The sequence below is a fragment of the Cherax quadricarinatus genome, chromosome 46 (genome assembly GCF_038502225.1).
Source record: "Cherax quadricarinatus isolate ZL_2023a chromosome 46, ASM3850222v1, whole genome shotgun sequence".
Lineage (NCBI taxonomy): Eukaryota > Metazoa > Arthropoda > Malacostraca > Decapoda > Parastacidae > Cherax > Cherax quadricarinatus.
The window spans coordinates 16,839,028-16,867,015 of NC_091337.1; the positions used below are offsets into that span (position 1 = coordinate 16,839,028).

The 27,988-nt window shown below is 42.7% G+C and overlaps 1 protein-coding gene across 20 annotated transcripts in view; it reads left to right on the plus strand.

Annotated features, from left to right (window-relative positions):
* Positions 1–27,988, plus strand: part of bru3 (bruno 3) — a 1,045,770-nt gene that overhangs the window by 940,905 nt on the left and 76,877 nt on the right. For 2 of the 20 annotated variants that reach the window (XM_070094565.1, XM_070094570.1), the window contains exon 1: positions 11,663–11,925. The exons of the other annotated variants lie outside the window; for them this stretch is intronic. The gene's annotated coding sequence lies outside the window, so the exon portion shown is untranslated. Of the gene's footprint in view, positions 1–11,662; positions 11,926–27,988 lie in introns of those variants that run through there. 20 annotated transcript variants of the gene reach the window in all.

The following is a 27,988-nucleotide window of genomic DNA, read 5'->3' on the forward strand; positions in this document are numbered from 1 at the left end:
AACGTTCCTGCCTGGCCCCATCTCACCCTCACTAATCGATCATAACTTACCTAACTTCACACACACACATTTATCCAGATTTGTCTCGACATCACTCCATGTTGTTGCTGCTTTATCTGCGCTTTAATGCTCCAACTTTATCAAGATTATGTATAATCCCGTGCATTTAGATGAAATTGAAAAATATTCATATATTGCTTTGTGTATGCCCCTTTTTTTGGGATTTGCTGCTGAAAACAATATTTGAATTGTTTTCCGTCTCTTTTCATGGGAAACTAATGGTGGCCATTATTTCTTAGTATGCTCAATATTTCTTCGTGCGATATCTTACATTTATCGAAGCCCTGTGAGACGACTCGGGGAGGTGTAAGACTCTCTCACCTTAACGATTCTTGCCTTTAATAGTTATTTTGAGTATGTAAAATGACTTTCGTGTAGTCATACTTAATGGGATTTGTTAATAAGAAAAAATACGCTCTGATTTATGGCGTTTTATTGAGAAGACGCATCGCCCATCTGGCACTTTATCCAGTTAATGAAGAATTGAGAGTCCTTGGTTGGCGAAACGTCTTGTCAGTAAAATACTACAAACTGCATAATGTGTCTTATTAATATTCTTGTCAGTATATAATGTTATTAATGTACACTCAATGGGATTACAATTCTCACTTGGAAATGGCAAGAGGAAGAGGCAATGAGAAGAGTGTATTTGACACTAATTCCAGCATGCGTGTCTCTCATATCTGATGCACTGTGTCGAAGTTCTCCAGCAGGGAGACTACGTACGTGGACTAAGCAATCCGGCTACCTTTTTTTTTTTGTGCTCTGTATCATGAATGAGATGTACTCCTCTCAACCCTTTGAGAACCTAGTTCGTAGGACTTTGTATATCCATATGCTCTTGCTCTACCGTCCACGAGATGGTTTTGGGGTGCACAACAAGCCACTTCGTCGGCAAAATCTAATTGTCGGCTGCTGTCAGGACTGTGAGGAAGGATGTACTGTTCCTCATACCTTGTGCTGGAGGCCATAGTCGAAAAATGTTCAACTAGTCTATTGTTATCTTCATCTTGCAGTTATGCTGGTCTGCAGTTTAATGCAGACCAGTATCAGTGCCGCTGCGACAGGTTCACACAGTTTTGAAGACTCACTTGTTTTGTGGAGAATCTAATTCATCTTCAGTATCGCCAATTACAACAATTTCCTGAGGTTCAACTTCAGCTCCTGGGCCAGTCTCTTAGCTTTTGTTTGACAGGCGTAAGTTTGCCTGACATTGTTATTTCTGAATCTATGTGCGCTATGTGCCGTAACTTGTTAAATATCTTATTTATTATTGTATTACTAACATGTTTATTAACAAATTTAGGCTCGGCTCATGTGCGTGCTTTCGTGTGGCATCACTGTGGCATGTTTCGATAAATTTTACCCAAGAAACCTTACTTGAATGAAAACTGATAACCAAACTGTTTTACAGCGTCCATTAGTGACCATTTGTCTCGGGCCACCTCGTAATGAAAGGACTGTTCTTATCTAACTCAGACTACTGCCAGAGTATTTTCTATGTCATGATCTTCATCTACCGAGTTTGTCTCCATATGCATTGCATCACATGTCTTCTTAAGTTCTAACAACTTGCTCTCCAGTCACAGCAACTAATTTCATATACCCTTCTTGCATTTCACGAAAATTTGAAATTTGTTTTTCGTGGTAAAGTAAACTTCCTCACGTCTCTCAACTTTCTCCTCCTGCATCAGTCTGGTGGCAGTCAAGTGGGTTTCTTGACCCTTATTTTCGTTCTTGTTTATCTTTTTTCTTGTCGATGGGTGAAGGCAGTGGTGCGCATGCGCGAAGTTCAAGGTAGTTAACGTTGAGATGGGGAGATATGGGTAGATTGTGTGTGTGTGTGTGTACTCAGTTAGTTGTGGTTGCAAGGGTCGAGTCATAGCTCTTGGTCCCGCCTCTTCGCTGGCCTCTACTGGATCACTCTCCCTTCACCATGAGCTTTATCATACCTCTGCTTAAAGCTATGAATGGATCCTGCCTCCACTACATCGCTTTCCAAACTATTCCACCTTCTGACTACTCTGTGACTGAAGAAATACTTCCTAACATCCCTGTGATTCATCTGAGTCTTCAACTTCCAACTGTGACCCTTTGTTGCTGTGTCCCATCTCTGGAACATTCTGTCTCTGTACACATGTCTGTTTTATACATCGTTATCATGTTCCCCCTATCTCTCCTGTCCTCCTGTGTGTGTGTGTGTGTGTGTGTGTGTGTGTGTGTGTGTGTGTGTGTGTGTGTGTGTGTGTGTGAGTGTGAGGCAGGCAGGAGGCGACGTCAACACTGACCACGTGGAGTAAACTGTGTAGGTCATCAGTAAACATACTAGGGTGGAGAGAGGGTAGAGCAGTGATGAAGAAGGCATAACCAGCAGCCAGCGGGAAGAAAGTAAAGAAGAGAGAGAGATTAGAGAAACATCATCTTTACGGGTGAACTTTTCCTCTTTCTTTGCTACACGACAACCCATGTATCCATCATCTACATGTAGCACCGAACATCAGTCAGGCTTCACTAACAACTCCAGCAGTGTGTGGGGGCAGCAACTGCTCGTCAGTGGAGGGAATACATAAAAATGAAGTTTGTAAACATTTTTGTCTTCGGCTAAATCATAAAGGTTGCTGGGACAGCATTCAGAGTGTCACTCGTCTGTATATCAGACATCAGATCACGATTCTGATTGACTTCCGGCTACCTGTATTATCCCTAGCTTGATGCTATCTTTGATATGATGATCCTGAAGTGAAGTAGAGGTTACAGGTACATTAGCTGAGTTAGGCCATGACGTGTGTGGGAATTATTTATAAATGACGAGGCAGGATGTTGGTCTGCCATGTAAGCACAGTGGAGCTTGCCAGGTAAATATTATTCCCTTTGAGGTTTTTTTCCCCCCCCCCTTGAGCTTTGTTTATGGGGCAGAACGTGTGGTCGGTGTTCGGGGTGAAGGGGCGGGGGCGGGTTCTCCTATCTTCCCATTGCCCGCTACAGTATACAATAGATATAAGATCGGGGTGATATTTTTATACTAACTTAATGGGAAACCCCTGATTATGTAGAGTATCTTCAATGTAGAGTATCTTGGGTTGCCTTAAAACTAACTCATAATTACTGGGTCATGTGCAATTAAGTTAGATTATCAGAGTGCTATGTTTCACATTTTATACACCACTTGTATGTAACATTTGAAAAAAAGATGATACTGAAATGGAATGAAATTTTGGTTATGACATATATACATACAGAAATATATTGGCGACAGCAAGTACGTGAGGGTGAATGTTGATTTGACCTGCATAAAGAGGAGGCTGCTGATATAGTGGTGTTTGATGTGAATTAATCTATGCAAAATTCACATCAGATTATGGAGGAGCTTTAGAGTGATATTTTTGAGGTAGTCAGCAGAGAGGAATTTTTTTTTTTATTTTTGCATCTTGTTTTAGGGAGTTGCAAATTTTAGGACCTTGTATATGCTAGGAATTTTTAAAGAGGTCTAGTGGAACACGAGGTGTATTAAATAAATACCTGTTTCTACTACTGTATGTTGTATTTCATCTCTCCAGGCAGAGTGACCTTTATGTCTCATTAACACTGTAGTTCGTGTTGCATGTTTCGTATGCTGAGTAAATTCAGCTTTTTCAATAAAAGGGAAGCAAAAGGGAAGCGTGCTGTCTTGAACCTTCAGTCACCACCCCACAGGAGATTTCTGCCGAGTTTCTATGGATTTTAGGCATTTTACTGTTGTAGATCTGACTGGACGGGTACCATAAGTGAGGCACAGATAGCTTGCAGAGTAGCACAGAGAAAGAAATGTTGGTCGTGGTACACAGCATAGAAAATATCTTCATATATGTACTAGAAGCGAGTGTTGAATTATAGGTTGTTAATAAATTGTTTACCTACGAATGTTTCTTCTCTTCTTTCTATGGGTGTATTATTTATTATTTTGTTACAGTACACTCAGCATTTTTCCTTTTATCCTCAACCAGTGTGTACAAGTTTTCGTTAGCATTAAGAGTTTGTGATTTGTCATCAAGTAAACATCATGAGCTCGCCGATGATAATAATAATAATTAATAATAATAATAATAATAATAATCTACAAGTACATGATACAAGTTAAATAGTTGACATCACTGACATACTCTATAGAAAGCCTGTTGTTATGCAGAGCATTATTATGCCACGATGCGACCCACACCAGTCAGCTAACACCCAGTTACCTATTTACTACTAAGTGAACAGGGGTAGCAATCGTGTTACTGAGGACAACAGGATCAGGATCTGATGCGAACAAAGTTGTATCTGTATGCAGGACTGGTTCAGTTTCCTGGGAGACATTAGGCAGGTCAATGATACAGCTAATAAATAACAGAGGACCTAAGACGCTGCCCTGTGGTACCCATAAGGTACGACTTTAAATATGTGAAAGCATAGCCTCTAATACCATAATATTCAATGTTAAGCGACATGATAGTGTTGTCCACGGTGTCCAAAGCTGTTAGATAGATCAATAAAGAGAACCATTCGTTACTTATTATTTTCTAGAGAGAGGTAAATAGACGCTAGCACTTTTATTAAGTCATGATCAGTATTTTTTCCCGGCCGTAAACCTAACTAGCAGGGGTCATGATTTTCTTTACTTATGAAATTACAGATTTGTTTAATGAATCATTTCAAATTATAAAAGTCACTTAATTGAAGGTGTATATATATATATATATATATATATATATATATATATATATATATATATATATATACAGAGAAAGATCGCAGGCAGCAGGACTCGATATTGCTACTGAGAGACGGGCAAGATTCCCAGGCAGCGCTCTTATCCACTCAACCACAAATGCCGCATAAGCTGGGCAGCCTGGTTTACAAGCCATGTTTCTCTCCCAGCCCGGGCACGTCAGTGAGCATCAAGCATGGATTCAAGCTATTTCAGTTTCGATAAGAGCGCTGCCTGGGAATTTTGCCCGACTCTCAGTAGCAGTATCGAGTCCTGCTGACTGCAGTCTTTCTCTGTACATACCCACTAGTTTCTGCGTGGCACATTGATATATATATATATATATATATATATATATATATATATATATATATATATATATATATATATATATATATATATATATATATTGTAATATTTTAGTAAAATATTGTTTTGCTCATGGGTAAATATTGTCCAATAATATTAAAAGCACAGTAACTCAAAGCAGATTATAACTTTTAGATACTGAAGGTATCTACAATCAGAAACTAGGTATAACTTCTACTCGTTTAAGATACCTTTAAGACGTTTAAAGTAATCTTAGAAGTTAAAGGTAACTTGAAGAAGCTCCGGGAGTCTTGGGTGTTGGTGAGATGGTTTCTTCGACTCTCTGCTGGAGACTCTCCTACCATGACTGTGCTGCTGGAGACTCTTCTACCATGACTGTGCTGCTGCTGGAAACTCTCTTACCATGACTGTGCTGCTGGAGACTCCTACCATGACTGTGCTGCTGGAGACTCTTCTACCATGACTGTGCTGCTGCTGGAGACTCTCTTACCATGACTGCTGCTGGAGACTCCTACCATGACTGTGCTGCTGGAGACTCTTCTACCATGACTGTGCTGCTGCTGGAGACTCTCTTACCATGACTGTGCTGCTGGAGACTCCTACCATGACTGTGCTGCTCGAGACTCTTCTACCATGACTGTGCTGCTGCTGGAGACACTCTTACCATGACTGTGCTGCTGGAGACTCCTACCATGACTGTGCTCCTGGAGACTCTTCTACCATGACTGTGCTGCTGCTGGAGACTCTCCTACCATGACTGTGCTGCTGGAGACTCTTCTACCATGACTGTGCTGCTGCTGGAGACTCTCCTATCATGACTGTGCTGCTGGAGACTCTCTTACCATGACTGTGCTGCTGGAGACTCTCTTACCATGACTGTGTTGCTGCTGGAGAGACTCCTATCATGACTGCGCTGCTGAAGACTCTCTTACCATGACTGTGCTGCTGGAGACTCTTCTACCATGACTGTGCTGCTGCTGGAGAGACTCCTATCATGACTGTGCTGCTGAAGACTTTCTTACCATGACTGTGCTGCTGGAGACTCTTCTACTATGACTGCTGCTGCTGCTGGAGAGACTCCTACCATGATTGTGCTGCTGGAGACTCTCCTATCATGACTATGCTGCTGGAGACACTCTTACCATGACTGTGCTGCTGAAGACTCTTCTACCATGACTGTGCTGCTGCTGGAGACTCTCCTATCATGACTGTGCTACTGGAGGCTTTCCTACCATGACTGTGCTACTGGAGACTCTTCTAATATGACTGTGATGCTGGAGACTCTCCTACCATGACCGTGCTGCTGGAGACTCTCCTACCATGACTGTGCTGCTGGAGACTCTCCTACCATGACTGTGCTGCTGGAGACTCTTCTACCATGATTGTGCTGCTGGAGACTTTCCTACCATGACTGTGCTGCTGCTGGAGACTCTCCTACCATGATTGTGCTGCTGGAGACTTTCCTACCATGACTGTGCTGCTGCTGGAGACTCTCCTACCATGACTGTGCTACTATGACGGTGATGCTGGAGACTCTCCTACCATGATTGTGCTGCTGCTGGAGACTCTCCTACCATGATTGTGCTGCTGCTGGAGACTCTCCTACCATGATTGTGCTGCTGGAGACTTTCCTACCATGACTGTGATGCTGGAGACTCTCCTACCATGACTGTGCTACTGGAGACTCTTCTACCATGACTGTGATGCTGGAGACTCTCCTACCATGGCTGTGCTGCTGGAGACTCTTCTACCATGACTGTGCTACTGGAGACTCTCCTACCATGACCGTGCTGCTGGAGACTCTCCTACCATGACTGTGCTGCTGCTGGAGACTCTCCTACCGTGACTGTGCTGGTAAAGAAGCCTTCTCTTCCCTCTTGAGAAAAATAGGGGCCGTCTCCCGAGGCCTCGAATCCCCAGAAATGCGTATCGAAAGCAGATTGTGTTTATCATTCACATCTCCCATGTGCCTTCCTCCAGGGGATATCGGCGGATTTAGTGTCCTTATTTTTTATAAAGAGTAAAAAAGGCACAATATCGAGACTGGAACAATACACTGATAAACCGCACATAGAAGAGGGAAGCTTTTGACGACGTTTCGGTCTGACTTGGATCATTTACAAGGTCATACAAACACAAGAGAGTGAGGGAGCCAGTATATATAGACGAGGGAGACAGTGGACGGGACCAAGAGAGGAAGACAAAGAAGTAGTGGTAGTGGTATTTTCATTATTGTTTAGTGAAATTGCATGCATGTTTCCTTAAGACACCTGCTGTCCCTGTTCGCCTGGCAGTAAGTAGGTACCTGAGTGTTAGCCGACTGGTGTGGGTCGCATCCTGGAGACAAAATTAACTTAAGTTGCCGGAAAAATCTCTGCTTAACCTGGGACTTAATATATAGTATACAAGTACATGATACAATTTATATACATTCGTAGCTGATATCAGTAACATATTTATGCAGAGCATTTCGTGTAAATTAGGTTAATATTGTCCCCAGGATGCAACGTACACTAGTCGCCTAACACCCAGGTACCTACTTACTGCTAGGTGAACAGGGGCAGCAGGTGTCTTAAGGAAACACGCCCCCAGTGTTCACCACTCATACCAGGGATCAAACCCCTTGACCTCAGTGTGTGAGCTGAGTGCGCTACCAACCGAGCTACTGGACACCTCTATTTGATACGTGCTTTAGTAGGATCGAAGGCTCGCTATGTACACCTCAGATCCTGATATTATGTTGTGTGAGACAGGAGTCGGTGGGAAGAACGAGCCGAGGGTCGAGAAAGAAAGGCCATAGGGCAAAGGAAGATAAGAAGAGTGTGAAGAGGGAAGAGTGGGGGTGGGGGGGTTGGAAGGAAAGGGGAAACGTAGGTAGTAAAAACCGGAGGAGCCAGGGAAGGTGAGAAGAGGGGGTGGGGGGGGAGGTAAGGTGGCGGAGTAGGCAACAAATTGAACAGTTTGCAGGGCGCATCTGGGGACGAGGGTAGCCAGGGAGCTGCTCGTTAAGTGGTTCAGGTGGTGAGAGAGAGAGAGAGAGAGAGAGAGAGAGAGAGAGAGAGTATATGTACTCACCTATTTGTGGTTTCAGGGGTCGATTCACAGTTCCTGGCGGATCTAATATATATATATATATATATATATATATATATATATATATATATATATATATATATATATATATATATATATATATATATATATATATATACAGTGGACCCTCGAATTTAGTAGTGCCTTTTCTGTATACAAAACTATTTTTATTATCTATAAAATGTATGTTTTGTTAATATTTCCCATAGGAAATAATGTAAATCCAATTAAACCATTCCAGACACCCAAAAATATTAACAAACAATATATTTTATAGATAAAATTAGTTTTGCATACAGAAAAGGCACTAAATTCGAGGGTCCACTATATCTATCTATCTATCTATCTATATATATATATATATATATATATATATATATATATATATATATATATATATATATATATATATATATATATATATAATGAACAAACTGAAGAATGGACGGGGACTCGAATCGTGGTCCTGAGCCACGAAACTTGACTGCAGGTGTTTACTCACTTAGAGTCGTCGTTCATAACGACTTCTCTTGAGTTTCTGGTCTAGTGGCTCAGAGCTCTAAAAACACATCTATCATGACAGTTTCTGGGGTTGTGGTAAGAGAGGATGGCAGAGTCACAGTTGGTGCTGCTGGTGCAAACATGTCACAGCTTGCTGGTTGTAAAATCTTTCTATTGTAAGCTTGGTGGCTCAGTGGACCAGCTCTGGACCTGCTGCACTCCACAGTCACGGTTCCAGTCCCAGTCCCATTTTATATTCATTGACAACCGCCCATTAAGACATAGCTTGAGTTAATATGTATACACCAGCAGGTAAATCACGGGAAGAAGAGACGAAGAGGAATAGGAGGCAGAAGAAGAGGACTGGAGGGAGAGGTGGAAGGGGAGGGGAAGGAGAGGGGAAGGGGGAGGGGGAAGAGCAAGAAACTAAATAATTCAATGATGGTGGAAATGTCAGCGCCTGAGGGAGATGCTTGGTGGCACTAGTGTCATACTGGCACTCTGCTTAGTGACACTAGTGTCATCCTGGCATTGTATTTAGTGACATTAGAGTTATCTTGGCACTGTATTTAATGACACTAATGTCATACTGGCACTGTGCTTACAGTGATACTAGTGTCATCCTTGCACTGCGCTTACAGTAACGCTAGGGTCATCCTAGCACTGTGCTTAGTGGCACTAGTGCTATCCTGGCACTGGTGTCATCCTGGCACTGTGCTTACAGTTGCACTGGTGTCATTCTGGCACTGTGCTTACAGTGACACTAGTGGCATCCTGGCACTGTGCTTACAGTGACACTAGTGTCATCTGGCATTGTGTTTATAGCTGCACTAGTGTCATCTGGCATTGTGTTTATAGCTGCACTAGTGTCATCCTGGCACTCTGCTTACAGTGACACTAGTGTCATCCTAGCATTGCGTTTATAGTTGCACTGGTGTCATCCTGGCACTTTGATTACATTGGTACTGGTGTCATACTGGCTCTGTGTTTACAGTGGCACTAGTGTCATCCTGGCACTGTGCTTAGTGACACTATTGTCATTCTGGCACTGTGCTTACAGTGGCAATGGTGTCATCCTGGCATTCTGCTTTAGTGGCACTGGTGTCATTCTCACACTGTGCTTAGAGTGGCACTGGTGTCATCCTGATACTGTGCTTACAGTGGCACCGGTGTTATCCTGACACTGTACTTGCAGTGGCACTGGTGCCATCCTCACACTGTGCTTAAAGTGGCACTGGTGTCATCCTGATACTGTGCTTACAGTGGCACTGGTGTCACCCTGACACTGTGTTTAGTAGACTGGTCTCATCCTGGTACTGTGATTAGTAACACTGGTGTCATCCTGGCACTGTGCTTAGTGGCACTGGCACCATCCTTACACTGTGCTTAAAGTGGCACTGGTGTCATCCTGATACTGTGCTTACAGTGGCACCAGTGGCACCCTGACACTGTGCTTAGTGAACTGGTCTCATCCTGTCACTGTGCTTAGTGGCACTTGTGTCATCCTGGCACTGTGCTTAGTGGCACTGGTCTCATCCTGGCACTGTTGCCATCCTGACACTGTGCTTACAGTGGCACTGGTGTCACCCTGACACTGTGTTTAGTAGACTGGTCTCATCCTGGTACTGTGATTAGTAACACTGGTGTCATCCTGGCACTGTGCTCAGTGGCACTGGTCTCATCCTCGCACTGTGCTTAGTGGCACTGGCACCATCCTTACACTGTGCTTACAGTGGCACTGGTGTCATCCTGACACTGTGCTGCAGTGGCATTGGTGTCATCCTGTTACTGTGCTTAGAGAGGCACCGGTGTCATCCTGACACTGTGCTTAGTGACACTGGTGTCATCCTGTTACTGTGCTTGCAGTGGCATTAGTGTCACCCTAACACTGTCCTTACAGTGGCACTGGTGTCATCCTGGCACTGTGCTTACAGTGGCACTGGTATCCTTCATTATGGTTTATTCTCACCTTACGGGGAAGCACTAAACTCAAAGGGGTAGATATAGCCACTAGTGAAATAAGACACAATCTGCTTCGATCCAGTGAAGAGTAAAAATGAGTCCAGTTTCTTGGATCAAGAGCCCATCACCGCCATCAGTGGCACATAACATAGAGCAGGTATTAATTGCAGATGATGTTTCGCCCAGGAGTAAGCTTGACCAAGTCTTGATAGCTTAATTTTTAGACGAGACTTTCCGGGCAAGACACCTTGATGTTAAGACTTTTGGGCGAGACATCTTGAAATTAAGACTTTTTTGAGCGAGACGTCTTGAAATTAAGACTTTTTTGAGCGAGACGTCTTAAAATGAAGACTTTTTTTTGAGCGAGACAACTTGATATTAAAACTTTTTGCAAGAGGATTTATGAAATTAAGACTTTTTTGGGTGATATATCCCATTTGCTCGTTAAGATAGACACAAGTAGACATAAGTAGCAACAGTAGCAGGGAGCAGCAATGACCCTAGAATAAGAGAGAGAGAGAGAGAGAGAGAGAGAGAGAGAGTGAGAGAGAGAGAGAGAGAGAGAGAGAGAGAGAGAGAGAGAGGGGCAAGCAGGCAGGCAGGATGTGGAGTGTTCGCTGGCCGCCCCACCAACGCAGCTCTGCGTCTGAAATATTCACTGGAAGCCTGTCCAGAGCAAATGTCACGTGTTCTATGTATTGGAGCGTCCGGGGATGAGGGGGGAGGAGAGATGGAGAGAGATGGGCAACACAAAACTACTCTTCTTCAGTTATTGCAGTCTATCTCATCACCCATCTCTCCCTCTAATGACCCCCTGAGGTCACGCACCTGCTGGCTGACCTCTGATCGCCGCAATCTGATCAATTTCCACAAAGGGCGAGGAACTGAAAGCAGGGAACCGCCATCTTGGAGCAGAAGTGACGTAGGTGGTGACGTTAGGTAAATATTTCAATGGTTAACCTGGCCAGCAGCAGTGGCAGTGTGCTGGGCGCGGCCGCCAGATTAACATCTACCTCATTTGTTTACCTATTTTGTTCAGAGAAAAATTCATTTAAGGCTTTGTTTTTTTTAAAGAAACACAATTTTTTTTTATTTTCCCCCGTGTGTCAAAGTGAACATGTGACGAACGCCACGATGCGCTCTTCAACTGAAATTTGAAAAAGGAAGAATTTATTGGTCTAAAAAAAAATGGGAGAGTCAAGAAAACTCCGCAATTCTTAGAAAAATGGAAAAGTAGCCGAATTTTCTGAAAGGTGAGTTTTAGCAAGATAGTTTATCGTCCTTTAAGATGGGCCACTTGATGTTAGTGAAGGTCTCTTGATGTTGGTGAAGGTCTCTTGATGTTGGTGAAGGTCTCTTGATGTTGGTGAAGATCTCTTGATGTTAGTGAAGGTCTCTTGATGTTAGTGAAGGTCTCTTGATGTTAGTGAAGGTCTCTTGATGTTAGTGAAGGTCTCTTGATGTTAGTGAAGGTCTCTTGATGTTAGTGAAGGTCTCTTGATGTTAGTGAAGGTCTCTTGATGTTAGTGAAGGTCTCTTGATGTTAGCGAAGGTCTCTTGATGTTAGCGAAGGTCTCTTGATGTTAGTGAAGGTCTCTTGATGCTAGTGGTCTCTTGATGCTAGTGGAGGTCTCTTGATGCTAGTGAAGGTCTCTTAATGCTAGTGGAGGTCTCTTGATGCTAGTGAAGGACCCTTTATGTTAGTGAAGGTCTCTTGATGCTAGTGGTCTCTTGATGCTAGTGGAGGTCTCTTGATGCTAGTGAAGGTTTCTTGATGTTAGCGAAGGTCTCTTGATGTTAGTGAAGGTCTCTTGATGTTAGTGAAGGTCTCTTGATGTTAGCGAAGGTCTCTTGATAGTGAAGGTCTCTTGACGTTAGTGAAGGTCTCTTGATGTTAGTGAAGGTCTCTTGATGTTAGTGAAGGTCTCTTGATGTTAGTGAAGGTCTCTTGATGTTAGTGAAGGTCTCTTGATGTTGGTGAAGGTCTCTTGATTTACCTACTATTCCTCAGGTGCTTCGCTATCAGTTTCTATAATACCTAAGTGTTTATTTAATTATTATACTTCATTATAATGTAATCATATTTATAACATAATACAACAGACTTTTTTGTCACAAGATAAGAATTATGATGAACAATATAATATGCAACATTAGCGGTTCTGGTTCTCCACTTATGCAACATTAGCGGTTCTGGTTCTCCACTTATGCAACATTAGCGGTTCTGGTTCTCCACTTGTGCAACATTAGGGTTCTGGTTCTCCACTTATGCAACATTAGCGGTTCTGGTTCTCCACTTATGCAACATTAGGGTTCTGGTTCTCCACTTCTAACTATCTCTTTGGTGCTCGTGTTATGTTATATTTTACCAGCTCGATCAGGAGGCACCCGGGCCATCCGTCTCGGCTGCTGGTTTTACCCTTCTTTAGGACCGATCTCAAACTTCTTGATGCCCGAACACCGTAACAGTGACGGAAACTACTCTTTCTCGTTTGTATCCGACGTAAGCTTCCGTTTCTTCTCTCATCGTGAGGATTTGGGCAATATTTCTTCCCAGGAAATCGGGAAGGATTTGATACAGCATAATCTGTGGCTGGTCCATTAAACCCACAGTACGAAGAACAAGAAGAAAGGATTTTGCGAAGTCTGCATATTGCTTTAGCATTTGCTAATCTTGCAGTGTGTGTGTGAGTGTATGAAAAACATGTCTGTATTCTGTTGATATTGTGTTTGTTTCCCCGTCTTAGAACACTTTATCCTGATTATAAACCCCAAGATAATCCAAAGAATCCAGGCAGTGTGCCATATTTCTACCGAGGCTCTCGTATGTAGGTCCCTCCTCAGGATGCAACCCACAACACCAAAGGCTCGATCCTAAGTCTTTCAGTTGTGAGCAGAACACGTTACCACTGCACTACTAGGAAACCCTTCTAATAAATACTCTCAATAATAATAATAATAATAATAATAATAATAATACGTGATGTCAGAGCTGTTAGGGTATAGGTTTTCACAGCAGTTTTACTGCCATCTTTATAGAGACTATGTTAATTATGATATAGCTTGTGACATGATGCCTGTGTCCACATGATAAATCAAGCCTATCATGTACTTTTTACATATTATGAAGAACTTGTGAGATCTGAGGTACAGCATACTACCAATCTGCTACTCCACCCATCAACCAATCTACCAATTGCTCAACCAGACAACTAGCTACATAACCAGTCTGTTATCAAATTAATTTAAGTCAGTCCGCCAACCAGTAAGTGGATTTGAAAGCAATGAGTTAGGGGTCCCAATGGATATAATTCAAAATGAATTTATTAGGTTTTAATAAATCAGATTTATATAATGTTCATGTGAGTCATCAACGCCATTATAAACAAAAAGATGTATATGTTTTATGACTGAAGTGTGAGTACTTCTCTGGCAAGACAGTGGTGGAGTGAATGATAAAAGTTTTTCTTTTTCGGGCCACCCTGCCTTGGTGGGAAACGGCCGATGTGTTAATAATAATAATAACAATAATAATAATAATAATAATAATAATAATAATGTACCCAAACCCTCAAACAGTTAATGACATACCAGTCATGTCTACTGAAGACAGATACATGGATGTAAATAAGCCTTCAGTAGATCAAGGTTTCTCTCTTCTGACTTCATATTAATAGTATACAATACCGTCAAGTTGTTGAAAAAACACATGTGCAATACTGGGTACCTTTATTTTGAAGATGTTTCGCCAGTTTGAGACTTTTTAAATTCAATATAGGCGAAATGTTTTCATATTGCAAATACACAGGTGTTGCGCATGTATCTTATTCAAGTCTACTGACTGCTCAACCAGAAAGTTAGTTAACCATCCAACCAACTCCAACCCAACTAACCTACTGGCCAGGCCATTTACTAGCTAGTGCATTAACAAAAAAAAAACAGTCTGACTGAGTGCTAATCAAATGTAATATGACAACTGCTCCTGTGTCTTGGATTCTGATGAGACGGGCAGAAACAAACACAAGTTGAGAAGCGGGACGAAGAGCTAGAACTCGACCCCTGAAGCTACATGTAGGAGAGTATATGTAGGTAAGTACACACACACACACATACACACACATACACACACACATACACACACACATACACACCCATACACACACATACACACACATACACACACACACACACACACACATTCTCTCTCTCTCTCTCTCTCTCTCCCTCTCTCTCTCTCAATCATATATCTGGGAATTTGTGAGGTAAGCCAATGTAAACACCTTTCACTACGCCTGAACCTCCCTGAAATTCCCATCCCGGGTTAAAAATCACTATTCAAGCACAAGGAAGCCATTATTTTAAGCTAACTTCCAAGAGACTTGTTATGACAGATGTTTATTTATATATGTGCTAAGTTTCCAGCACGATAACCTGTGACAAAGTCTTACTAGACTCTCTTTAACAAATATTTTGTTAATTTGTACAAGAGGTTGATTCATTCACTGTAAAGGAAACTATAAATGGTCGTATTAACCAGTTAGCGACATTCTCTGTAACCAGATGCCGCAGTGTTGATGCTTCAGACAAGATAATAAATCTATCAGTGTTGATGCCTCAGACAAGATAATAAATCTATCAGTGTTGATGCCTCAGACAAGATAATAAATCTATCAGTGTTGATGCTTCAGACAAGATAATAAATCTATCAGTGTTGCTGCCTCAGACAAGATAATAAATCTATCAGTGTTGCTGCCTCAGACAAGATAATAAATCTATCAGTGTTGCTGCCTCAGACAAGATAATAAATCTATCAGTGTTGCTGCCTCAGACAAGATAATAAATCTATCAGTGTTGATGCTTCAGACAAGATAATAAATCTATCAGTGTTGCTGCCTCAGACAAGATAATAAATCTATCAGTGTTGCTGCCTCAGACAAGATAATAAATCTATCAGTGTTGCTGCCTCAGACAAGATAATAAATCTATCAGTGTTGCTGCCTCAGACAAGATAATAAATCTATCAGTGTTGCTGCCTCAGACAAGATAATAAATCTATCAGTGTTGCTGCCTCAGACAAGATAATAAATCTACCAGTGTTGCTGCTTCAGACAAGATAATAAATCTATCAGTGTTGCTGCCTCAGACAAGATAATAAATCTATCAGTGTTGATGCCTCAGACAAGATAATAAATCTATCAGTGTTGCTGCTTCAGACAAGATAATAAATCTATCAGTGTTGCTGCCTCAGACAAGATAATAAATCTATCAGTGTTGCTGCCTCAGACAAGATAATAAATCTATCAGTGTTGCTGCCTCAGACAAGATAATAAATCTATCAGTGTTGCTGCCTCAGACAAGATAATAAATCTACCACAGTGTTGCTGCCTCAGACAAGATAATAAATCTACCACAGTGTTGCTGCCTCAGACAAGATAATAAATCTACCACAGTGTTGCTGCCTCAGACAAGATAATAAATCTATCAGTGTTGCTGCGTCAGACAAGACAATAAATCTACCAGAGTGTTGTACATGTGTCTTACACGTCAACCTGTCGGTACAGTAATACCATAAAGACGGCACTTGCCTGACACAGTAACACCATGGGTATCCTGGTATACGTCTTCGTGACCCTTTAATGCATACACGCATAACCTAACTATATACACAGTGAGAACCTTCACTTGACGTTAGTGAAGGATTTTCTGATTTCCGTAACTCGCTTCAATTCTCATGACCTCCCATTCAGCAGGCGCTGTATGACCCTTACGGGCTTACCGCTATCGGGCTAATATAAAAAAAATATTGCTAAAAATGGGACATTTTTTTATTGGATCCGTTTCGGTCCTGGGACCTTTCTATTCCACTTGTACACTGAGAAATTCTCACAATATATGTTAAAAATATCATAATTCGTGTTTTTCTCCCGTTTTAAAATTCAGTATTAATTGGGAAATTCAGTGTTAATTGGGAAATTCAGTGTTAATTGGGAAATTCAGTGAATCACTTGTTCACTTAAATAGTCAAGTGGACCTATGCAGCTCTCACAATTAAATGACTAATTGCCTCTTTAAGAGGTAATTAAGGTCGTCAATGAGCACTCGATGGACCAAATTAGTGAGACCGTTGGAAAGTCTTGTTTTTTGACGGGTCTTGGTGTACAGGTCGTGGTGTACAGGTCGTGGGCTACAGGTCGTGCTTTACTGGTCGTGGTTTACAGGTCGTGGTTTACATGTTGTGGTTTACGGGTTGTGGTTTACAGGTCGTGGTTTACAGGTCGTGATTTACAGATTGTGGTTTACGGGTGGTGGTTTACAGGTCGTGGTTTTCAGGTCGTGGCTTACAGGCCGTGGTTTGCAAGTTGTGGTTTATGGGTGATGGTTTACAGGTCGTGGTTTACAGATAGTGGTTTACAAGTAATGGTTTACTGGTCGTGGTTTATAAATAGTGGTTTACAGGTAATGGTTTACAGGTCGTGGTTTACAGGTCGTGGTTTACAGGTCGTGGCTTACAGGTCGTGGTTTACAGGTGGTTTACAGGTCGCGGTTTACAGGTCGTGGTTTACAGGTCGTGGCTTACAGATCGTTGTTTACAGGTCGTGGTTTACAGGTCGTGGTTTACAGGTCGTGGCTTACAGATCGTTGTTTACAGGTCGTGGCTTACAGATCGTTGTTTACAGGTCGTGGCTTACAGATCGTTGTTTACAGGTCGCGGTTTACAGGTCGCGGTTTACAGGTCGTGGTTTACAGGTCGCGGTTTACAGGTCGTGGTTTACAGGTGGTGTTCTTTCTTGACTTCAAGTTAACCGAGGAAATAATTGTCACCACATTTTTACATCAAAAATAACTCTTAAACATTATTAATCTCAAAACACTAACTTGGTATTACCCCCACAACGACCACAACCACAACCACAACCACAATCACCACCACAACCACAATCACCACAACCACCAACACCACCACAGTCACCACCACTAACACTACTAACCCCACCAACACCACCACAGTCACCACCACTAACACTACTAACCCCACCAACACCAAGAGCCACCACTACTAATAGCTCCACTAACCCTCACCACTAACACCCACCACCACTCCTACCCTCACCAAATACCACCACCACATTTCCCTACTACCCTCACCACACACACGCCCTCACCACACACACGCCCTCCCCAAACACAAGCAACACTGAAGAGGTTTTCATACCATAATTTTAGAGTCGAACACCAGTGAAGCGATTTTCCCCTCAGCGCCGTCAATCCCACCGTTCATTCCGCCCTAAAACACTCCACGAACAGCTGGACTTCCATCTCTTCTTGTCTCTGAAGTGCTGGGGAGTGCACTGCTCGACCCTCTCAGGAGAGCAGGTAGTCCGTGCTGTGAATTCTGAGGGAATATAAACAGCTTGATTTGAATACGGGGAACTTAAGATGGGGTTGCTCTCCCGTGTGACTCCCTTGTGTTTGTTGGGGCCAGAATACTCTCTTGCTGCCCACGACTTCTTGCATGCTACCTCTTGCTACTTTTACTAGACTTGTCCAGTATACTCTGTACTTACCTGTTTGTGGTTGCAGGGGCCGATTCATAGCTCCTGGCCCCGTCTCTTCACTGATCGCTACTGGGCCCTCTCTCTCTCCCTGCTCCATGAGCTTTATCATACTTCGTCTTAAAACTATGTATGGTCCTGCCTGCACTACGTCATTTGCTAGACTATTCCACTTCCTGACAACTCTATGACTAAAAAGTACTTCCACCCAACCCTACAATAGGGTTGGGTGGTCCTGTGGTTTAAAGCGTCATGTGGTTCTCGCTTACCATGAGGCAGGCCAGTACAACATGGGTTCGAATCCTTGGCAAGCGAAGTGTTGTTATTGATATGTATGTATGTATATATGTATGTATATATGTATGTATGTATGTATGTATATATGTATGTATGTATATATGTATGTATATATGTATGTATGTATATATGTATGTATGTATATATGTATGTATGTATATATGTATGTATGTATATATGTATGTATGTATATATGTATGTATGTATATATGTATGTATGTATGTATATATGTATGTATGTGCTTATTTTCCAAATAACTTTAACTTTTCGCTAATAAAAATAGCTTCTATTTAACAAAATTGTTATAAGAATTTGATAGACCAATGACTACAGGCAGTGAGAACTAAACAATATTTCTGGTGAAACCTTTATTAACGACATTTCGCCCATGACTGGACATTATTGTGTACACCAGATAAACTCCGGTCATGGGTAAAACGTCGCAAAGAAAGTTTCACTACCAAAATAATGCGTTTCTCACTAAAAAAATAACCTTTGTAGTCTATATATATAATTATTATACATGTAATGCTAAGGTAATAATTCAGCAAGTCCCTAGGGACGAGGCAGCTATCAGACAGCAAGAATAATGGAGGGTGTTCCTGGAGGGTGTTCATGGAGGGTGTTCCTGGAGGGTGTTCCTGAAGGGTGTTCCTGGAGGGTGTTCCTGAAGGGTGTTCCTGGAGGGCGTTCCTGGAGGGTGTTCCTGGAGGGTGTTCCTGGAGGGTGTTCCTGGAGGGCGTTCCTGGAAGGTGTTCCTGGAGGGCGTTCCTGGAAGGTGTTCCTGGAGGGTGTTCATGGAGGGTGTTCCTGGAGGGTGTTCCTGGAGGGTGTTCATGGAGGGTGTTCCTGGAGGGTTTTCCTGGAGGGATTTCCTGGAGGGCGTTCCTGGAGGGTGTTCCTGGACGGTATTCCTGGAGGGCGCTCGTGGAGGGTGCTCCTGGAGAGCGTTCCTGGAGGGTGCTCCTGGAGGGCGTTCCTGTAGGGTGCTCCTGGAGGGTGTTCCTGGAGGGTGTTCCTGGAGGGTGTTCCTGGAGGGTGTTCCTGGAGGGCGTTCCTGGAGGGCGTTCCTGGAGGGTGTTCCTGGAGGGTGTTCCTGGAGGGTGTTCATGGAGGGTGTTCATGGAGGGTGTTCATGGAGGGTGTTCCTGGAGGGTGTTCCTGGAGGGTGTTCATGGAGAGTGTTCCTGGAGGGCGTTCCTGGAGGGTTTTCCTGGAGGGCGTTCCTGGAGGGTGTTCCTGGACGGTATTCCTGGAGGGCGTTCCTGGAGGGTGTTCCTGGAGGGCGATCCTGGAGGGTGCTCCTGGAGGGCGTTCCTGTAGAGTGTTCCTGGAGGGCGTTCCTGGAGGGTGTTCCTGTAGGGTATTCCTGGAGGGCGTACCTGGAGGGTGTTCTTGGAGGGCGTTGGTGGAGGGTGTTCCTGGAGGGTATTCCTGAAGGGGGAGGCTGGAGGGTGTTCCTAGAAGGCGTTCCTGTAGGGTGTTCCTGGAGGGTATTCCTAGAGGGTGTTCCTGGAGGGTGTTCCTGGAGGGTGTTCCTGGAGGATATTCCTGGAGGGTGTTCCTGGAGGGTATTAGTGGAGGGTGTTTCTGGAGGGTGTTCCTGGAGGGCGTTCCTGGAGGGTGTTCCTGGAGGGCGTTCCTGGAGGGTGTTCCTGGAGGGCGTTCCTGGAGGGTGTTCCTGGAGGGTATTCCTGGAGGGTATTCCTGGAAGGTGTTCCGGGAGTCAACGCCCCCAAGACCCGGTCCATGACCAGGCCTCAGACAGCTTAATATAGTCGTCAAGTAGCATATACAATCCCAATATTTAAGGAGTGGATTAGACAGGAAGTACTAAACTAGAAGCTGGTATGACTGAAGACTGGTATGACTGATGGCTGGTATGACTGAAGGCTGGTATGACTGATGTCTGATATGACTGAAGGCTGGTATGACTGATGGCTGGTATGACTGAAGGCTGGTATGACTGAAGGCTGGTATGACTGGTGGCTGGTATCACTGACGTGCATCTTTGCGGAGTAATGGAGAAGATTGTCAGGGGATGGATGCTGGACCACCTAGAGAGAAGATTGTCAGGTTGTGGATGCTGTAACACCTGAAGAGAAGATTGTCAGGTGGTGGATGCTGCAGCACCTGGAAAGAAGATTGTTAGGTTGTGGATGCTGCAGCACTTGGAGAGAGGATTGTCAGGTGGTGAATGCTGCAGCACCTGGAGAGAAGATTGTTAGGTTGTGGATGCTGCAGCACCTGAAGAGAAGATTGTCAGGTTGTGGATGCTGCAGCACCTGAAGAGAAGATTGTCAGGTTGTGGATGCTGCAGCACCTGGAGAGAAGATTGTTAGGTTGTGGATGCTGCAGCACTTGGAGAGAAGATTGTCAGGTTGTGGATGCTGCAGCACCTGGAGAGAAGATTGTTAGGTTGTGGATCCTGCAGGACCTGGAGAGAAGATTGTCAGGTTGTGGATGCTGCAGCACCTGGAGAGAAGATTGTCAGGTTGTGGATGCTGCAGCACCTGAAGAGATGATTGTCAGGTTGTGGATGCTGCAGCACCTGAAGAGAAGATTGTCAGGTTGTGGATGCTGCAGCACCTGGAGAGGAAGAACTTTGTTAGCGAATACTAACACAGATTCAAAGATAGGAAACTGTGTGTGACCAACCCGTTGGAGCACTATGACAAAGTTACTAGTAAGTATAACGAAGGAGGCTCCATCCTCCAACATCCTAGGCTGAAGTACAGTGCGTCAAAACCCGGCTAAATCATCGGGTCATTGACAGGGGATAAAACGAGAGACAAGGATGGTACACGGGCCTCAACAGCAAGGAAGAAAGGGTCATAAAGTACCTGAGAAACAGAAGACAAATTGCGGCAGTAGTGTCACGTTGGGTAAAGATAAAAAGTGGTAACCCCCAAGGATCATCACTAAGGCCACTATTATTATTAATATATGTACTGTGTATGACCTGCCAGATGGTATCGAAATGCATTTGAATCCGTATGCAGATCTAAGCCTATTAAGAATACAACTAGGAAAGGACAGTGAGGGTTTCCAGCAGGCTTGAATACTACGGGTTAATTAGGTAACTAGATGCTTGAGTTCAGTATGAAGCAAGAGCAAGGATGGAAAAGAAGACAGGAAACAGAATATAGACTGGAAGGTGGGAAAATACAGGCTAATATGGACAGAATTTTTACAAGGTGAGGATCAGGTAAAAGGGAAGTAGATGGAAATTCAAAGCATAGATGAGTCACTGAGATGTTAGGGAGTACTTTTTTAGTTTCAGGATAACAGAAAATTGGAATGAATTGGATATAGAAGTGGTGAAGGCGGACTCGATATATATTGTTTCAAGGATAGATATGATAGGCCTAAAAGGGGCCAGAAACCGGTAATGCCGGATGATGATGGGCAAGAATCTGGGCCAGGAGCCAGGACTCGATTTCCACAAACACAAACTGGTGTGTATACACACATACACACACACACACACACACACACACACACACACACACACACACACACACACACACACACACACACACACACACACCACATACAAGTGAGTACTCTGAAAATTTACTTAAATCCGTATTTTAACTTATAAAGTATTCTTGGTCATAGTTTACAGGTGAGATACTGCCTTAATGAGCTTCGTACATCTGCTACTTCCAGCTAACACACATGTAACACAGGAAACACTGTATTAAGCGCGCGGCCTGCATAAATAACTGGGCCTCCACCTCTCTCCCTCCGAATTATTCAAACCTGACACCTTAATTGTAAGCGACGCAATATCATCCCCAAATGTTCTAAACTCCATTATGTTTAAAGCCAGACACGAGCGTAAACAAGTGTTAAACCAATGGATCAGCTCAAAGACATCTGTTATAATTTTGTACAGTATACGAGCAGTCTGGGGATTATACGTTATATGCAAGACAGTGAAGAGAAATTGTACAGACCATTGACAGAGCAGAAGTGATATACAAGTGCTTTATTTACCGTGATACAGTGGTAAGATTTAAGACTTTGCTCCGAGAGGCCCATGAAACACCAGCACACCTCAGCCCAGATAGCTGACATGCCTGTTCCTATATCAACTCCGAAATAAGCAGCTTCAGTATTCAGGTATCAATACCTTTACAAATTAGCATCGTCTAACTGCAGCAACTATTTAATATTCTTTTTAGGTGTTAGTAACTGTAGTTATAAGGTGAATATGTTTTTAATAACTGTCATTGATGCTAATTCTATATGAATATATTCTGTTGTATTCTGAGTTATCCTGCCAGTGTATGTTTTTTCTCCACTCCACTCTCTATTAATTTGTTTTTCCTCTCTTACTATACCAACCTGCTATACTGTATATACACAGGCAACACATACTTTAGTGTCCCATGTATATAACAGTGACATAAACATGCGTGATCAACATGATATAATAAAAGCTTCACACAGAGCGAAACGTTGTCTCAACAAAAGCTTAATCAGCTGTGTGTGTGTGTGTGTGTTCACACAGACTCACTTTACTTCCAGCCACAGAGCTTGCACACATTCAATTGCTACTTCCGTTCATCGTTTAAGCTGCAAATACCTGAGGGAGATTTGACCCCCAGCTCATGTAAGTCTTACCACCAGAATTTCCCTCATATTTTATTATTATGAAGTTGAAAAAAAAGTGCTTTACGGAGAATTCTTCTCGCATATTAATGTAAAAATAAAAACATAATGGAATTAATACGTAAAATGTCGTAAAAAATATTCCATATTTATCTATTATTACCACATAATTACCACCGTAATTTGTTCGACTCCCAAAATGCATTAAGGTTTTCTACTTCTATTCATTGTAACAGTTTAAGTGTTTTTTTAGTTGATAATAATTCGTTTTTTTTTCACCCAGTGTTACTACGTTATTGTTGACAGTTGCTTCTCCTCGGTGCTTCCAAAATTATTTTATATACTTGTTGACCACTCTGACAGTCTCTTTCTTTTTCTCAGTCTGTCTTGATTGTCATAATGACTGTCCAGTTAACTGAAACTAACCGTGATACTGGCTCTTTAAATTAAATTGTTGACGTCTTCCATGGATCCCCTGAAGTGTTCTTGAACGAAGAATATATAGGTCATCTTCCCTTTCTTGGTTCGAACCTGACTGCCTCCCATTCCCCAAGGGCTGTGAAAACCCTTAGGGCTTACCTTTTCCCCATCATCATCATAATAATAATAATAATAATTCGAGTATCGCCCCCTCGGCCCGGTCATAGAGTAAATAAAATTAGAACTGAAATATGATAGAAGCATTAACTGTCAAGGAACGCCTAAGAGAGTAAAGTGTTTAATGGATGTAAGCAGAGGTTGGTAAGATTTACCTGTCATCTCACGTGTTCACCAGAATACATGAGGAAAGGCCAGCAATCCTGCCAGAGTGCAAATAATTTAACAGGCTTCCTTTTTCACTCGCATGGCAGAACCGTAGTGCCTCCCTGGATGAGGATAAAGCCGCACGCTCCTGAAGAAGGTTTGGCCGAAACAGCTTTTCACTCTGCGGAGAGCATTTCGCTGTACACGGACAAAACGCTACTCAGAGGGCAAACGTTGCGCTAGTGAAATGTTTTCCAGAATCTTGTGTCTTTTCTTCTCCATTTCCCTCAGTACGACATTATGACCATCTCCCTGGAGTGTTGCTCTCTGCCTACCTATTATATACACTCTGAACTGATTAACAAATGCATTAAGGATAATTTCTCAACATGGGCAAACAAATTTACGTTTGTGTAATCAGCGTGAATCTATTTTTGGCTTATATAATCAAGTATGATAAATATTGTTATGAGAAGCATAAACTGACGTCCCCAAACACGTTTGGTATGCAAGTGCAGCTGCCTGTGTGTTAGTGAAGGGAATAACAGTGGTGTGTACTCACCTATTTGTGGTGGCAGTGGTCGAATCACTGTGTGTGTGTGTGTGTGTGTGTGTGTGTGTATGTGTACTCACCTAATTGTGGTTGCAGGGCTCTAGACTCAGCTCCTGGCCCCTCCTAGTCTTAAAGCTATGTATGGTTCCTGCCTCCACTACATCACTTGCCACACTATTCCAATTCCTGACAGCTCTATGACTCTGTGTGTGTCTGTTCTCACCTATTTGTGGTTGCAGGGGTCTCATCTTAGCTCCTGGCCCTGGATCTCAGCGTGCAGCGTGCCAGATTTACTTCCTCCTAGCCACATGAGCCCTATCGTACCTGCTCTTAAAACTATGTATGGAGCCTGCCTCCGCCACTTATTCATCCATGTGATTCCACTTCCTGACCATCTTGAGGCTGAAGATGTGGTCCCTGCATGTGTAGTGTAGGGAAGGAATGTGTCGGTGAGGGTAAGGTATAAGGGGATGTGTGTGAGGCACGGTTGAGGGAGGTTGGAATTGTGTTGGTGGTGGGTGGAGCTTCGGTATGAGTTAGGGGGAGGGAGCTTGAGGTGGGGTTGGGGATGAGTGCTCAACAATTCATCACCTCGGGGGAAAGCTTCAAGCTGCTAGCGCTTTCCAAGCTACCTAGGTGGACCTGTGATTCCTCAGAGCAACACTCCACAACCACTGCCAAGCCTCCTCTTCACTCTCCAGACCGCTGAATGGCTCGCACGGACTTAGCGCTTTCTGTGAACTATAATTAATTTTCACTTCCACATAATCACTCCACGACTAGAATCAGAACACCACAACATTTTCGCCTTCATGATTGTCTTGTCACTTCGACTCTCGTGTAAGAGTCGCAGCATCCTCAGTGTTAGTGATCACTGAAACTTCTGTACCTGTTTTGTTTCCCCGTGATGATAATTTTCTGGATAGACTGCCACTTTCTCGTAAATGATGGGGACATTTTCCCTTTCTTATAAATTTAGTGTGACTTATAACCAATGACCTGGAACCAATTACGGAAATGGTTTGTGGCGAGTAATTAAATTACTTTGCTTGCCTTTTAATGTTTTCTTTAATATGAGAATAAATTAGACATGACAGTGACAAATTTCTGGTAACAGTAGTAGGTTGATTGTGACAGCAGTAGTCTGTTGGTGGTGGCAGTAGGAGGTTGATGGTGACACTAGCAAGTTGTTGTTGAATTGGTAATGAGAGAAGTTGTTGGTAATGAGAGTAGTAAGTTGTTGGTAATGGCAGTAGTAAGTAGATATTGATGCCAGCTGCCATTTGCTTTGACATGGCTCAGTAAGGACACACTTTGAGTTTTCTATATCAAAGAGCTTAGTCAATTCCAGCTCATGATGACGGGTTTTACCACTTAATATGATACCCATCCTGTGTGATGGAGAACTACAGGGAAACCCATCCTGTGTGATGGAGAACTACAGGGACAAATAGCAAGCTTCTATTACATACTGTATACAATAGTATAGTCATGCACTACTTACATTCCCTCTACCTAAGTCTTATAGAATAGTGTAGCCGCACTCTACGTGTGTTTCCACTATGTAACTATCATGCAGACTCGTGTAGCCTCACACTGCGTGTGTTTCCACTATGTAACTATCATGCAGACTAGTGTAGCCTCACACTGCGTGTGTTTCCACTATGTAACTATCATGCAGACTCGTGTAGCCTCACACTGCGTGTGTTTCCACTATGTAACTATCATGCAGACTAGTGTAGCCTCACACTGCGTGTGTTTCCACTATGTAACTATCATGCAGACTAGTGTAGCCTCACTCTACGTGTGTTCCCACTATGTAACTATCATGCAGACTAGTGTAGCCTCACACTGCGTGTGTTCCCACTATGTAATTATCATGCAGACTCGTGTAGCCTCACACTGCGTGTGTTCCCACTATGTAACTATCATGCAGACTAGTGTAGCCTCACTCTACGTGTGTTCCCACTATGTAACTATCATGCAGACTAGTGTAGCCTCAGTCTACGTGTGTTTCCACTATGTAACTATCATGCAGACTAGTGTAGCCTCACACTGCGTGTGTTCCCACTATGTAATTATCATGCAGACTAGTGTAGCCTCACAAGACTTGTATCAGTAGACTTCAAAAAAGTGCCTTTAATGATTTTTTTGAAGTTGATACAAGTGTTAGATACGAGTTAGACATGTCATGTACGAGTCTACAATTATTGTTATTAATATTATTCCCTTCAAGGGAGGTTCTTTGATACCAGTGAATGGCTTTTAATCCAAGAAATTGGAGTTGCCCTCCCTTTCCTTGGATCGATCCTAAATGCCTCCCAGGCACTATGTAACCCCTCCTGGTTTAATGCTTCCCCCAAAATATTTTATTATTATTATTATTATTATTATTATTATTATTATTATTATTATTATAAATAAAACTAGCGCTAAATCCATATGAGTTATAGTGCTATGAGTGAACTAGACATGAATATTAGAGAGGGAAAGTTACCTAGCTAGCTTTCACTGCTAGCAGCTGGACTTAGCTTGACGATCCCGGTTTGAACCTCGAACTTGACAAAGTTATTTGTAGCTCGCGGCACCACACTTTAAATTCCGGAATCGAGTTGCGGTTCCTGGGAATCAGATTTTGGCCCCTCAGCGGAGTCCCTCTAGGATGGCTCTCTGGTTGGCACTGTGAGGGTGGGAGTGCCATCGCTGGGGTGGATGAGGATGTGCCAGTTACCTGTGAGTATAAAGAGGGGGAAAAGGCTTACACATAATCCTGTTAATCAGCGTTTATAATTTCCAAGGGGAGCTCCACTTCCCTGGATCAAGAGTTCTACATCAGCACGAAGACAGCCTTCCTTTGCCCTCCAAGTTAATCATGTTAAAAACGTTTTTTTATCTGATTGCTCGCTTTTCATTATTATCATTATTATTATTATTATTATTATTATTATTATTATTATTATTATTATTATTATTATTGCTACTTTTGGTATATTAGAAAAGTGGTCTTTTTTCCATATTACTGTACAAGTGCTTCACATATCTCATCTCCTTTCATGCAAAAAAAATTAATTTTTGAGTCTCTTCCTTTCAGATTTTCTTCATGGCAGATTTTTCCTTGTGGCAGAGTTTTCTTCCTGGCAGATTTTCTCCCTGACATATTTTCTTCCTGACATATTTTCTTCCTGGCAGATTTTCTCCCTGACATATTTTCTTCCTGACAGATTTTCTTCCTGGCAGATTTTCTCCCTGACATATTTTCCCTGACATTTTCCCCCTGGCAGATTTTCTCCCTGGCATATTTTCTCCCTGACAGATTTTCCCCCTGGCAGATTTTCCCCCTGGCAGATTTTCCCCCTGGCAGATTTTCTCCCTGACATATTTTCTTCTTGGCAGATTTTCTTCCTGACAAATTTTTGGAAATGTTCTTCCACCATTGATAATTCATTATTCCAATTTTAGCACGACAGATATCGTAATATTTTTTTTACTGGGAAATATTAAAATCATAGTTTTCTTAAAGGAGGAGTATGGAAAAAAATGCCTCCAAC